Source organism: Oncorhynchus clarkii, chromosome 32, assembly GCF_045791955.1.
Source record: "Oncorhynchus clarkii lewisi isolate Uvic-CL-2024 chromosome 32, UVic_Ocla_1.0, whole genome shotgun sequence".
Taxonomy (NCBI): Eukaryota; Metazoa; Chordata; class Actinopteri; order Salmoniformes; family Salmonidae; genus Oncorhynchus; species Oncorhynchus clarkii.
The window spans coordinates 5,234,306-5,247,000 of NC_092178.1; the positions used below are offsets into that span (position 1 = coordinate 5,234,306).

The 12,695-nt window shown below is 49.1% G+C and overlaps 1 protein-coding gene across 1 annotated transcript in view; it reads right to left on the reverse strand.

Annotated features, from left to right (window-relative positions):
* The window catches only part of LOC139392254 (regulating synaptic membrane exocytosis protein 3-like), a 69,831-nt gene that overhangs the window by 14,013 nt on the left and 43,123 nt on the right, over nt 1-12,695 (reverse strand). The gene's annotated exons all lie outside the window — the stretch shown is intronic.

The window sequence follows — 12,695 nt, forward strand, 5'->3', positions numbered from 1 at the left end:
TTCCACCAGAGGCCTGTCCTCTAATCTCAAGCATTCACACTAGTTTCTCACACTCTCTCATTCTCTTTCTCACCAAATCTCTCTCTCTTTACTCTGTATCTCCATCTCTCTCTCCACCCTCTCCCTCTATCTCACACCATAGTAAATCAGCAATGGAAAGGATGGATGTATGAAGAAGGGAACAAAGAAAGAGTGTAAGAGGAACTGTTTATGTTAAGAGAAAATCTCCCCGGCTAGCTCTCTGCTGCATCTCCCCGGCTAGCTCTCTGCTGCATCTCCCCGGCTAGCTCTCTGCTGCATCTCCCCGGCTAGCTCTCTGCTGCATCTCCCCGGCTAGCTCTCTGCTGCATCTCCCCGGCTAGCTCTCTGCTGCATCTCCCCGGCTAGCTCTCTGCTGAAAAGAATACACTAATCTCCTCACATGCACACAAACACACACACACACACAAACACACACGCAGACAAACACAGCGATCAATGTGGGGATATTAATGGAGTTAGTATGTGGGAGGTCTAGGGGGGAGACAGTGAACCCTGGTGATTTAGAGTATGGGGAGCTAGGGGGGAGACAGTGGACCCTGGTGATAAAGAGTATGGGGAGCTAAGGGGGAGACAGTGGACCCTGGTTATTTAGAGTATGGGGAGCTAGGGGGAGACAGTGGACCCTGGTGATGTAGAGTATGGGGAGCTAGGGGGAGACAGTGGACCCTGGTGATTTAGAGTATGGGGAGCTAGGGGGGAGACTGTTGACCCCGGTGATTTAGAGTATGGGGAGCTAGGGGGAGACAGTGGACCCTGGTGATTTAGAGTATGGGGAGCTAGGGGGGAGACTGTTGACCCCGGTGATTTAGAGTATTGGGAGCAAGGGGGGAGACAGTGGACCCTGGTGATTTAGAGTATGGGGAGCTAGGGGGGAGACAGTGGACCCTGGTGATTTAGAGTATGGGGAGCTAGGGGGGAGACAGTGGACCCTGGTGATATAGAGTATGGGGAGCTAGGGGGGAGACAGTGGACCCTGGTGATATAGAGTATGGGGAGCTAGGGGGGAGACTGTTGACCCCGGTGATTTAGAGTATTGGGAGCTAGGGGGGAGACAGTGGACCCTGGTGATATAGAGTATGGGGAGCTAGGGGGAGACAGTGGACCCTGGTGATATAGAGTATGGGGAGCTAGGGGGGAGACAGTGGACCCTGGTGATATAGAGTATGGGGAGCTAGGGGGGAGACAGTGGACCCTGGTGATGTAGAGTATTGGGAGCTAAGGGGGAGACAGTGGACCCTGGTGATATAGAGTATGGGGAGCTAGGGGGGAGACAGTTGACCCTGGTGATATAGAGTATGGGGAGCTAGGGGGGAGACAGTGGACCCTGGTGATATAGAGTATGGGGAGCTAGGGGGGAGACAGTGGACCCTGGTGATTTAGAGTATGGGGAGCTAGGGGGGAGACAGTGGACCCTGGTGATATAGAGTATGGGGAGCTAGGGGGAGACAGTGGACCCTGGTGATTTAGAGTATTGGGAGCTAAGGGGGAGACAGTGGACCCTGGTGATTTAGAGTATGGGGAGCTAGGGGGGAGACAGTGGACCCTGGTGATATAGAGTATTGGGAGCTAGGGGGGAGACAGTGGACCCTGGTGATTTAGAGTATGGGGAGCTAGGGGGGAGACTGTTGACCCCGGTGATTTAGAGTATTGGGAGCTAGGGGGGAGACAGTGGACCCTGGTGATTTAGAGTATGGGGAGCTAGGGGGGAGACAGTGGACCCTGGTGATTTAGAGTATGGGAAGCTAGGGGGAGACAGTGAACCCTGGTGATTTAGAGTATGGGGAGCTAGGGGGGAGACAGTGAACCCTGGTGATTTAGAGTGTGGGGAGCTAGGGGGGAGACTGTTGACCCCGGTGATTTAGAGTATGGGGAGCTAGGGGGGAGACAGTGGACCCTGGTGATTTAGAGTATGGGGAGCTAGGGGGAGACAGTGAACCCTTGTGATTTAGAGTATGGGGAGCTAGGGGGGAGACAGTGAACCCTGGTGATTTAGAGTGTGGGGAGCTAGGGGGGAGACAGTGGACCCTGGTGATTTAGAGTATGGGGAGCTAAGGGGGAGACAGTGGACCCTGGTTATTTAGAGTATGGGGAGCTAGGGGGAGACAGTGGACCCTGGTTATTTAGAGTATGGGGAGCTAAGGGGGAGACAGTGGACCCTGTGAGATTTAGAGTATGGGGAGCTAAGGGGGAGACAGTGGACCCTGGTGATTTAGAGTATGGGGAGCTAGGGGGGAGACAGTGGACCCTGGTGATTTAGAGTATGGGGAGCTAGGGGGGAGACAGTGGACCCTGGTGATTTAGAGTATTGGGAGCTAAGGGGGAGACAGTGGACCCTGGTTATTTAGAGTATGGGGAGCTAGGGGGGAGACAGTGGACCCTGGTGATATAGAGTATGGGGAGCTAGGGGGGAGACAGTGGACCCTGGTGATTTAGAGTATGGGGAGCTAGGGGGGAGACAGTGGACCCTGGTGATGTAGAGTATGGGGAGCTAGGGGGGAGACAGTGGACCCTGGTGATTTAGAGTATGGGGAGCTAAGGGGGAGACAGTGGACCCTGGTGATTTAGAGTATGGGGAGCTAGGGGGGAGACAGTGGACCCTGGTGATATAGAGTATGGGGAGCTAGGGGGAGACAGTGGACCCTGGTGATTTAGAGTATGGGGAGCTAGGGGGGAGACAGTGGACCCTGGTGATTTAGAGTATGGGGAGCTAGGGGGAGACAGTGGACCCTGGTGATATAGAGTATGGGGAGCTAGGGGGGAGACAGTGGACCCTGGTGATTTAGAGTATGGGGAGCTAGGGGGGAGACAGTGGACCCTGGTGATGTAGAGTATGGGGAGCTAGGGGGGAGACAGTGGACCCTGGTGATTTAGAGTATGGGGAGCTAAGGGGAGACAGTGGACCCTGGTGATATAGAGTATGGGGAGCTAGGGGGGAGACAGTGGACCCTGGTGATTTAGAGTATGGGGAGCTAAGGGGAGACAGTGGACCCTGGTGATATAGAGTATGGGGAGCTAAGGGGAGACAGTGGACCCTGGTGATATAGAGTATGGGGAGCTAGGGGGGAGACAGTGGACCCTGGTGATTTAGAGTATGGGGAGCTAAGGGGGAGACAGTGGACCCTGGTGATTTAGAGTATTGGGAGCTAGGGGGGAGACTGTTGACCCCGGTGATTTAGAGTATGGGGAGCTAGGGGGGAGACAGTGGACCCTGGTGATTTAGAGTATGGGGAGCTAGGGGGGAGACAGTGGACCCTGGTGATTTAGAGTATGGGGAGCTAGGGGGGAGACAGTGGACCCTGGTGATATAGAGTATAAGGGGCTAGGGGGGAGACAGTGGACCCTGGTGATTTAGAGTATGGGGAGCTAGGGGGAGACAGTGGACCCTGGTGATATAGAGTATGGGGAGCTAGGGGGGAGACAGTGGACCCTGGTGATATAGAGTATGGGGAGCTAGGGGGGAGACAGTGGACCCTGGTGATATAGAGTATGGGGAGCTAGGGGGGAGACAGTGGACCCTGGTGATATAGAGTATGGGGAGCTAGGGGGGAGACAGTGGACCCTGGTGATTTAGAGTATGGGGAGCTAGGGGGGAGACAGTGGACCCTGGTGATTTAGAGTATGGGGAGCTAGGGGGGAGACAGTGGACCCTGGTGATGTAGAGTATGGGGAGCTAGGGGGGAGACAGTGGACCCTGGTGATTTAGAGTATGGGGAGCTAAGGGGGAGACAGTGGACCCTGGTGATTTAGAGTATGGGGAGCTAGGGGGGAGACAGTGGACCCTGGTGATATAGAGTATGGGGAGCTAGGGGGAGACAGTGGACCCTGGTGATTTAGAGTATGGGGAGCTAGGGGGGAGACAGTGGACCCTGGTGATTTAGAGTATGGGGAGCTAGGGGGAGACAGTGGACCCTGGTGATATAGAGTATGGGGAGCTAGGGGGGAGACAGTGGACCCTGGTGATTTAGAGTATGGGGAGCTAGGGGGGAGACAGTGGACCCTGGTGATGTAGAGTATGGGGAGCTAGGGGGGAGACAGTGGACCCTGGTGATTTAGAGTATGGGGAGCTAAGGGGAGACAGTGGACCCTGGTGATATAGAGTATGGGGAGCTAGGGGGGAGACAGTGGACCCTGGTGATTTAGAGTATGGGGAGCTAAGGGGAGACAGTGGACCCTGGTGATATAGAGTATGGGGAGCTAAGGGGAGACAGTGGACCCTGGTGATATAGAGTATGGGGAGCTAGGGGGGAGACAGTGGACCCTGGTGATTTAGAGTATGGGGAGCTAAGGGGGAGACAGTGGACCCTGGTGATTTAGAGTATTGGGAGCTAGGGGGGAGACTGTTGACCCCGGTGATTTAGAGTATGGGGAGCTAGGGGGGAGACAGTGGACCCTGGTGATTTAGAGTATGGGGAGCTAGGGGGGAGACAGTGGACCCTGGTGATTTAGAGTATGGGGAGCTAGGGGGGAGACAGTGGACCCTGGTGATATAGAGTATAAGGGGCTAGGGGGGAGACAGTGGACCCTGGTGATTTAGAGTATGGGGAGCTAGGGGGAGACAGTGGACCCTGGTGATATAGAGTATGGGGAGCTAGGGGGGAGACAGTGGACCCTGGTGATATAGAGTATGGGGAGCTAGGGGGGAGACAGTGGACCCTGGTGATATAGAGTATGGGGAGCTAGGGGGGAGACAGTGGACCCTGGTGATATAGAGTATGGGGAGCTAGGGGGGAGACAGTGGACCCTGGTGATTTAGAGTATGGGGAGCTAGGGGGGAGACAGTGGACCCTGGTGATATAGAGTATGGGGAGCTAGGGGGGAGACAGTGGACCCTGGTGATTTAGAGTGTGGGGAGCTAGGGGGGAGACAGTGGACCCTGGTGATTTAGAGTATGGGGAGCTAGGGGGGAGACAGTGGACCCTGGTGATGTAGAGTATGGGGAGCTAGGGGGGAGACAGTGGACCCTGGTGATATAGAGTATGGGGAGCTAGGGGGGAGACAGTGGACCCTGGTGATTTAGAGTATGGGGAGCTAAATATATATATATATATTTTTAAATAAATTTTTCTTTATTATTTTTCCCTAACCCTACCATCCCTAATTGCAGTAAACTAATGGACAACAACACTTAGGCTTCTACTTCCAGTTTATACATACTACAGTGTATACATGTTACGGACACAGTATAATTTACCATAGTTATCTATTGTTTATTTTTAGTCCCACCCTTCATCTCCCCTCAACCCCTCCCATCTATCTCTGAACACCATCCAGTCCTTCAGCTCCCCTCAACCCCTCCCATCTATCTCTGAACACCATCCAGTACTTCAGCTCCCCTCAACCCCTCCCATCTATCTCTGACCACAATCCAGTCCCATCCTTCAGCTACCCTCAACCCCTCCCATCTATCTCTGACCACCATCCAGTCCCATCCTTCAGCTACCCTCAACCCCTCCCATCTATCTCTGAACACCATCCAGGCCTTCAGCTCCCCTCAACCCCTCCCATCTATCTCTGAACACCATCCAGTCCCATCCTTCAGCTCCCCTCAACCCCTCCCATCTATCTCTGACCACCATCCAGTCCCATCCTTCAGCTCCCCTCAACCCCTCCCATCTATCTCTGACCACCATCCAGTCCCATCCTTCAGCTACCCTCAACCCCTCCCATCTATCTCTGAACACCATCCAGGCCTTCAGCTCCCCTCAACCCCTCCCATCTATCTCTGACCACCATCCAGTCCCATCCTTCAGCTACCCTCAACCCTTCCCATCTATCTCTGACCACCATCCAGTCCCATCCTTCAGCTCCCCTCAACCCCTCCCATCTATCTCTGACCACCATCCAGTCCCATCCTTCAGCTCCCCTCAACCCCTCCCATCTATCTCTGACCACCATCCAGTCCCATCCTTCAGCTACCCTCAACCCCTCCCATCTATCTCTGAACACCATCCAGGCCTTCAGCTCCCCTCAACCCCTCCCATCTATCTCTGAACACCATCCAGTCCCATCCTTCAGCTCCCCTCAACCCCTCCCATCTATCTCTGACCACCATCCAGTCCCATCCTTCAGCTCCCCTCAACCCCTCCCATCTATCTCTGACCACCATCCAGTCCCATCCTTCAGCTACCCTCAACCCCTCCCATCTATCTCTGAACACCATCCAGGCCTTCAGCTCCCCTCAACCCCTCCCATCTATCTCTGACCACCATCCAGTCCCATCCTTCAGCTACCCTCAACCCTTCCCATCTATCTCTGACCACCATCCAGTCCCATCCTTCAGCTCCCCTCAACCCCTCCCATCTATCTCTGACCACCATCCAGTCCCATCCTTCAGCTCCCCTCAACCCCTCCCATCTATCTCTGACCACCATCCAGTCCCATCCTTCAGCTCCCCTCAACCCCTCCCATCTATCTCTGACCACCATCCAGTCCCATCCTTCAGCTACCCTCAACCCCTCCCGTCTATCTCTGACCACCATCCAGTCCCAACCTTCAGCTCCCCTCAACCCCTCCCATCTACCTCTGAACACCATCCCGTTTCTATTTGCCATATATTTTTCAACGTTGCTGTTTCACTAAAGTTCTGAACCTTTCTATTCTCATAGAATTGAAGATAAACTGTTTTGAGTCCAGCGTTGTTTTGCGAGTCAATTCATAAACCATGTGCCATGGAATGAGTACATTAAAAATCTCTTCCCAACTATTTTGCAATCTATATGGCACAGCTGTCAATTCGTTGGTCCTGAAATGAAACTGGTATACTTTTTTATTTATCACAATTTTCTTTAGCCAATGATGGTCTCTAATGCAGACAAGATCCTTACTTTCTTCCCCTTCCACTTCCCCTTCCACTTCCCCTTCCCCTTCCACCTCCCCTTCCACTTCCCCTTCCACCTCCCCTTCCACTTCCCCTTCCACCTCCCCTTCCCCTTCCACCTCCCCTTCCACTTCCACTTCCCCTTCCACCTCCCCTTCCACTTCCCCTTCCACTTCCCCTTCCCCTTCCACCTCCCCTTCCACTTCCAATTCCACCTCCCCTTCCACTTCCCCTTCCACTTCCCCTTCCACTTCCCCTTCCACCTCCCCTTCCACCTCCCCTTCCACCTCCCCTTCCACTTCCCCTTCCCCTTCCACCTCCCCTTCCACTTCCCCTTCCACCTCCCCTTCCACTTCCCCTTCCCCTTCCACCTCCCCTTCCACTTCCCCTTCCACCTCCCCTTCCACTTCCCCTTCCACTTCCCCTTCCCCTTCCCCTTCCACTTCCCCTTCCCCTTCCACTTGCCTCTTCCATTTTTGCAGTAATGCTGCAATTAGTTGGTTGTAATTTTGAGTAGAGCAGACATTTCCATATATATTTGTTAGCTGTATTTGTGACATTAACTCCACCTGTCCTATTTCTGATCATTTACAAAGATTCTACTATTTGTACGATAAAGATGTAACGTTGACAGGGTAGTAATATAGTGACGTAGGCTGTAAATGCTGTAGGTTTTCTGGTACAGACTTCTACAGGTCCCAGGTCTGTTATATCAGTGTTGCATCACTATAGACTCCAACTGTTCCACTGGTGATTCTACAGGTCCCAGGTCTGTTATATCAGTGTTGCGTCACTATAGACTCCAACTGTTCCACTGGTGATTATACAGGTCCCAGGTCTGTTATATCAGTGTTGCATCACTATAGACTTCAACTGTTCCACTGGTGATTCTACAGGTCCCAGGTCTGTTATATCAGTGTTGCATCACTATAGACTCCAATAGTTCCACTGGTGATTCTACAGGTCCCAGGTCTGTTATATCAATGTTGCATCACTATAGACTCCAATAGTTCCACTGGTGATTCTACAGGTCCCAGGTCTGTTATATCAATGTTGCATCACTATAGACTCCAACTGTTCCACTGGTGATTCTACAGGTCCCAGGTCTGTTATATCAGTGTTGCATCACTATAGATGGTCTAAGTATCACACCCAGGCCATCATCATCATCACCATGGTGATGAGCAGATACCAGCCCTTAACAACATCCAATGACAAGAGAGAGGGGGGAGGAGACAGAGAAAGATAGAGACAAAGAAAAACAGAGACAGACAGAAAGACAGAGAGAGAGAGAGAGAGACAGACAGATATAGAGACCGAGACCAAGACAGAGAAAGAGACAGAGAGAGACAGAGAAAAACAGAGACAGAGACAGACAGAAAGACAGAGAGAGAGAGAGAGAGACAGACAGATATAGAGACCGAGACCAAGACAGAGAAAGAGACAGAGAGAGACAGAGAAAAACAGAGACAGAGACAGACAGAAAGACAGAGAGAGAGAGAGAGAGAGACAGAGACCAAGACAGAGACAGAGACAGACAGAGAGAGAGACATAGAGAAAGAAAAAGAGAGATAGATAGAGACAGATATAGACCGAGACAGAGAAAGAGACAGACAGAGAGAGACAGAGAAGAGACAGGGAGACAGAGAGAGAGAGATACAGGCTATGCGCTCACTGCCCACAAAATGAGGTGGAAACTGAGCTGCACTTCCTAACCTCCTGCCCAATGTATGACCATATTAGAGAGACATATTTCCCTCAAATTACACAGATCCACAAAGAATTCGAAAACAAATCCAATTTTGATAAACTCCCATATCTACTGGGTGAAATTCCACAGTGTGACATCACAACAGCAAGATTTGTGACCTGTTGCCACGAGAAAAGGGCAACCAGTGAAGAACACACACCATTGTAAATACAACCCATATTTATGCTTATTTATTTTATCTTGTGTCCTTTAACCATTTGTACATTGTTAAAACACTGTATATATATAATATGACATTTGTAATATCTTTATTGTTTTGAAACTTCTGTATGTGTAATGTTTACTGTTAATTTTTATTGTTTGTTTCACTTTATATATTCATTTTATATATTATCTACCTCACTTGCTTTGGCAATGTTAACCCATGTTTCCCATGCCAATAAAGCCCTTGAATTGAATTGAATTGATACACAGAGAGAGACAGAGAGAGAGAGACAGAGAGACAGAGAGAGAGAGAGAGAGAGAGAGAGAGAGATGGTTTGGAGGAAACAGAAAGAAGAAAGGAAAAATAAGAGAGTAAAGTGAACGATCAAGCGAGAGAAAGACAGATGGAAAGGAGGGAGGGCAGGAAAGGAGAGGAGACAGCAGGAGACCAGCTGTATAGAGAGAGGAGGGAGGGCAGGAGAGGAGAGGAGACAGCAGGAGACCAGTTGTATAGAGAGCGGAGGGAGGGCAGGAGAGGAGACAGCAGGAGACCAGCTGTATAGAGAGAGGAGGGAGGGCAGGAGAGGAGACAGCAGGAGACCAGCTGTATAGAGAGAGGAGGGAGGGCAGGAGTGGAGAGGAGACAGCAGGAGACCAGCTGTATAGAAAGCGGAGGGAGGTCAGGAGAGGAGACAGCAGGAGACCAGCTGTATAGAGAGAGGACGGAGGGCAGGAGAGGAGACAGCAGGAGACCAGCTGTATAGAGAGAGGAGGGAGGGCAGGAGAGGAGACAACAGGAGACCTGCTGTATAGAGAGAGGAGGGAGGGCAGGAGAGGAGACAGCAGGAGACCAGCTGTATAGAGAGAGGAGGGAGGGCAGGAAAGGAGAGGAGATAGCAGGGGACCAGATGTATAGAGAGAGGAGGGAGGGTAGGAAAGGAGAGGAGACAGCAGTGGACCAGCTGTATAGAGAGAGGAGGTATGGCAGGAGAGGAGACAGCAGGAGACCAGCTGTATAGAGAGAGGAGGGAGGGCAGGAAAGGAGAGGAGACAGCAGGGAGCCAGCTGTATAGAGAGAGGAGGGAAGGCAGGAGAGGAGAGGAGACAGCAGGAGACCACCTGTATAGAGAGAGGAGGGAGGGCAGGAAAGGAGAGGAGAGGAGAGGAGACAGCAGGAGACCAGCTGTATAGAGACAGGAGGAAGGGCAGGAGAGGAGACAGCAGGACATGATCAGCTGTATAGAGAGAGGAGGGAGGGCAGGAGAGGAGAGGAGACAGCAGGAGACCAGCTGTATAGAGAGAGGAGGGAGGGCAGGAGTGGAGACAGCAGGACATGATCAGCTGTATAGAGAGAGGAGGGAGGGCAGGAGAGGAGAGGAGACAGCAGGACATGATCAGCTGTAAAGAGAGAGGAGGGAGGGCATGAGAGGAGAGGAGACAGCTGTATATCTATTATAAGCCTGTAGCCAGGAATATCTTTCTCCAGCAACATGCTCAGACAAACTCCAAGCCCCCCGCTGCCATGACAACCCTTGGTTGGTCACCTGAGACAGCAGGGAGCCATTACTACTTCTACTAGTACTGCTTCTACTAGTACTACTTCTACAAGTACTACTTCTACTAGTACTACTTCTACTACAACTACAACTACTTCTACTAGTACTAATTCTACTTCTACAAGTACTACTTCTAATACATCTACTTGTACACGTACTACAACTACTTGTACAAGTACAACTTCTACAAGTACAACTTCTACAAGTAATACTTCTACAAGTAATACTTCTACTACAACTACATCTACAAGTACTACTTCTACTAGTACTTCTACAACTACTTCTAGTAGTACTACTTCTACTACAACTACTTCTACTAGTACTCCTCCTACTTCAACTAGTATTACTTCTACTAGTACTACATCTACTAGTACTACATCTACTAGTACTACTTCTACTAGTACTACTTCTACTAGTAGTACATCTACTAGTACTACTTCTACTACAACTACAACTACTTCTACTAGTACTACTTCTCCTACAACTACTTCTACGAGTACTACTTCTACTACAACAACTTCTACTAGTACTACAACTACTTCTACTAGTACTACTTCTACTACAACTACTTCTACTACAAAATCTTCTACTAGAACTACATCAACTAGTACTACTTCTACTACAACTACTTCTACTAGTACTACATCAACTAGTACTACTTTTACTACAACAACTTCTACTAGTACTACTTCTACTACTTCTACTAGTACTGCTTCTACTAGTACTACAACTACTTATACTAGTACTTCCTTTATTAGTACTACTTCTACTAGTACTACAACTACTTCTAGTAGTACTACTTCTACTAGTACTACTTCTACTACAACTACTTCACTACAACTAATTCTACTAGTACTATTTTTACTAGTAATACTTCTAATAGTACTACTTATTCTACAACTACTTCTACTACAACTACTTCTACTAGTACTACGTGTACTAGTACTACTTCTACTACAACTACTTCACTACAACTAATTCTACTAGTACTACCTCTACTACAACTAATTCTAATAGTACTATGTTTACTAGTACTACTTCTACCTCAACTACTTCTACTAGTACTACGTCTAGTAGTACTACTACAACTAATTCTACTAGTACTACTTCTACTACAACTAATTCTACTAGTACTACGTCTACTAGTTCTACAACTACTTCTACTAGTACTACGTCTACTAGTGCAACTTCTACTACAACTGATTCTACTAGTACCACGTCTACTAGTATTACAACTACTTCTACTAGTACTTTGTCTACTAGTACTATGTCTACTAGTACTACCTCTACTACAACTACTTCTACTAGTACTATATATACTAGTACTTCGTCTACTAGTACTACTTCTACTACAACTACTTCTACTACAACTACTTCTACTACAACTACTTCTACTAGTACTACTTCTACTACAACTACTTCTACTAGTACTACATCTACTAGTACTACTTCAACTACAACTACAATTACTTCTACTACAACTACTTCTCCTAGTACTACTTCTACTAGTACTACTTCAACTACAACGAATTCTACTAGTACTACTTCTACGTCTAGTAGTACTACTTCTACTAGTACTACGTCTACTAGTACTACTTCTACTACAACTACGTCTACCAGTACTTAGGGCCACCATGTTCCAACTTGAAATCCACACAGAGAGAGTGCCAGAAGGGGAAGGGTTTTGAAGAGGGTGATTCCTGTGGTGATCTGCAGTGATTCCTGTGGTGATCTGCAGTGATTCCTGTGGTGATCTGCAGTGATTCATGTGGTGATCTGCAGTGATCTCTTCCTTCCTCTCAAATCCCCCGCCTCGTCTGAGAGTTTTTCGCCATCGGTTTCCATGGCAATGCCGTCTGCATTGCACCAAGTTCCACTACCGAGGCGCTCACCAGCTTTCCTCTCCCAATCTCTTTCGTCCCCTTTCTCTCTCTATACAGTATCAGTGTATCTCTCCCTCTCTATACAGTAACTATCTCTCTCTATATAGTATATCTCTCTCTCTCTATACAGTATCCATCTCTCTCTATACAGTATCTCTCTCTCTCTCTCTATACAGTATCTATCTCTCTCTATACAGTATCTCTATCTCTCTCTATACAGTAGCTATCTCTCTCTATACAGTATCTCTCTCTCTCTCTCTCTCTCAATACAGTATTTCTCTCTCTCTATACAGTATATCTCTCTCTATACAGTATCTATCTCTCTCTCTATACAGTATCAGTGTATCTCTCTCTCTCTATACAGTATCAGTGTATCTCTCTCTCTCTATACAGTATCTATCTCTCTCTCTCTATACAGTATCTCTCTCTCTCTATACAGTATATCTCTCTCTCTCTCTATACATTATCTATCTCTCTCTATA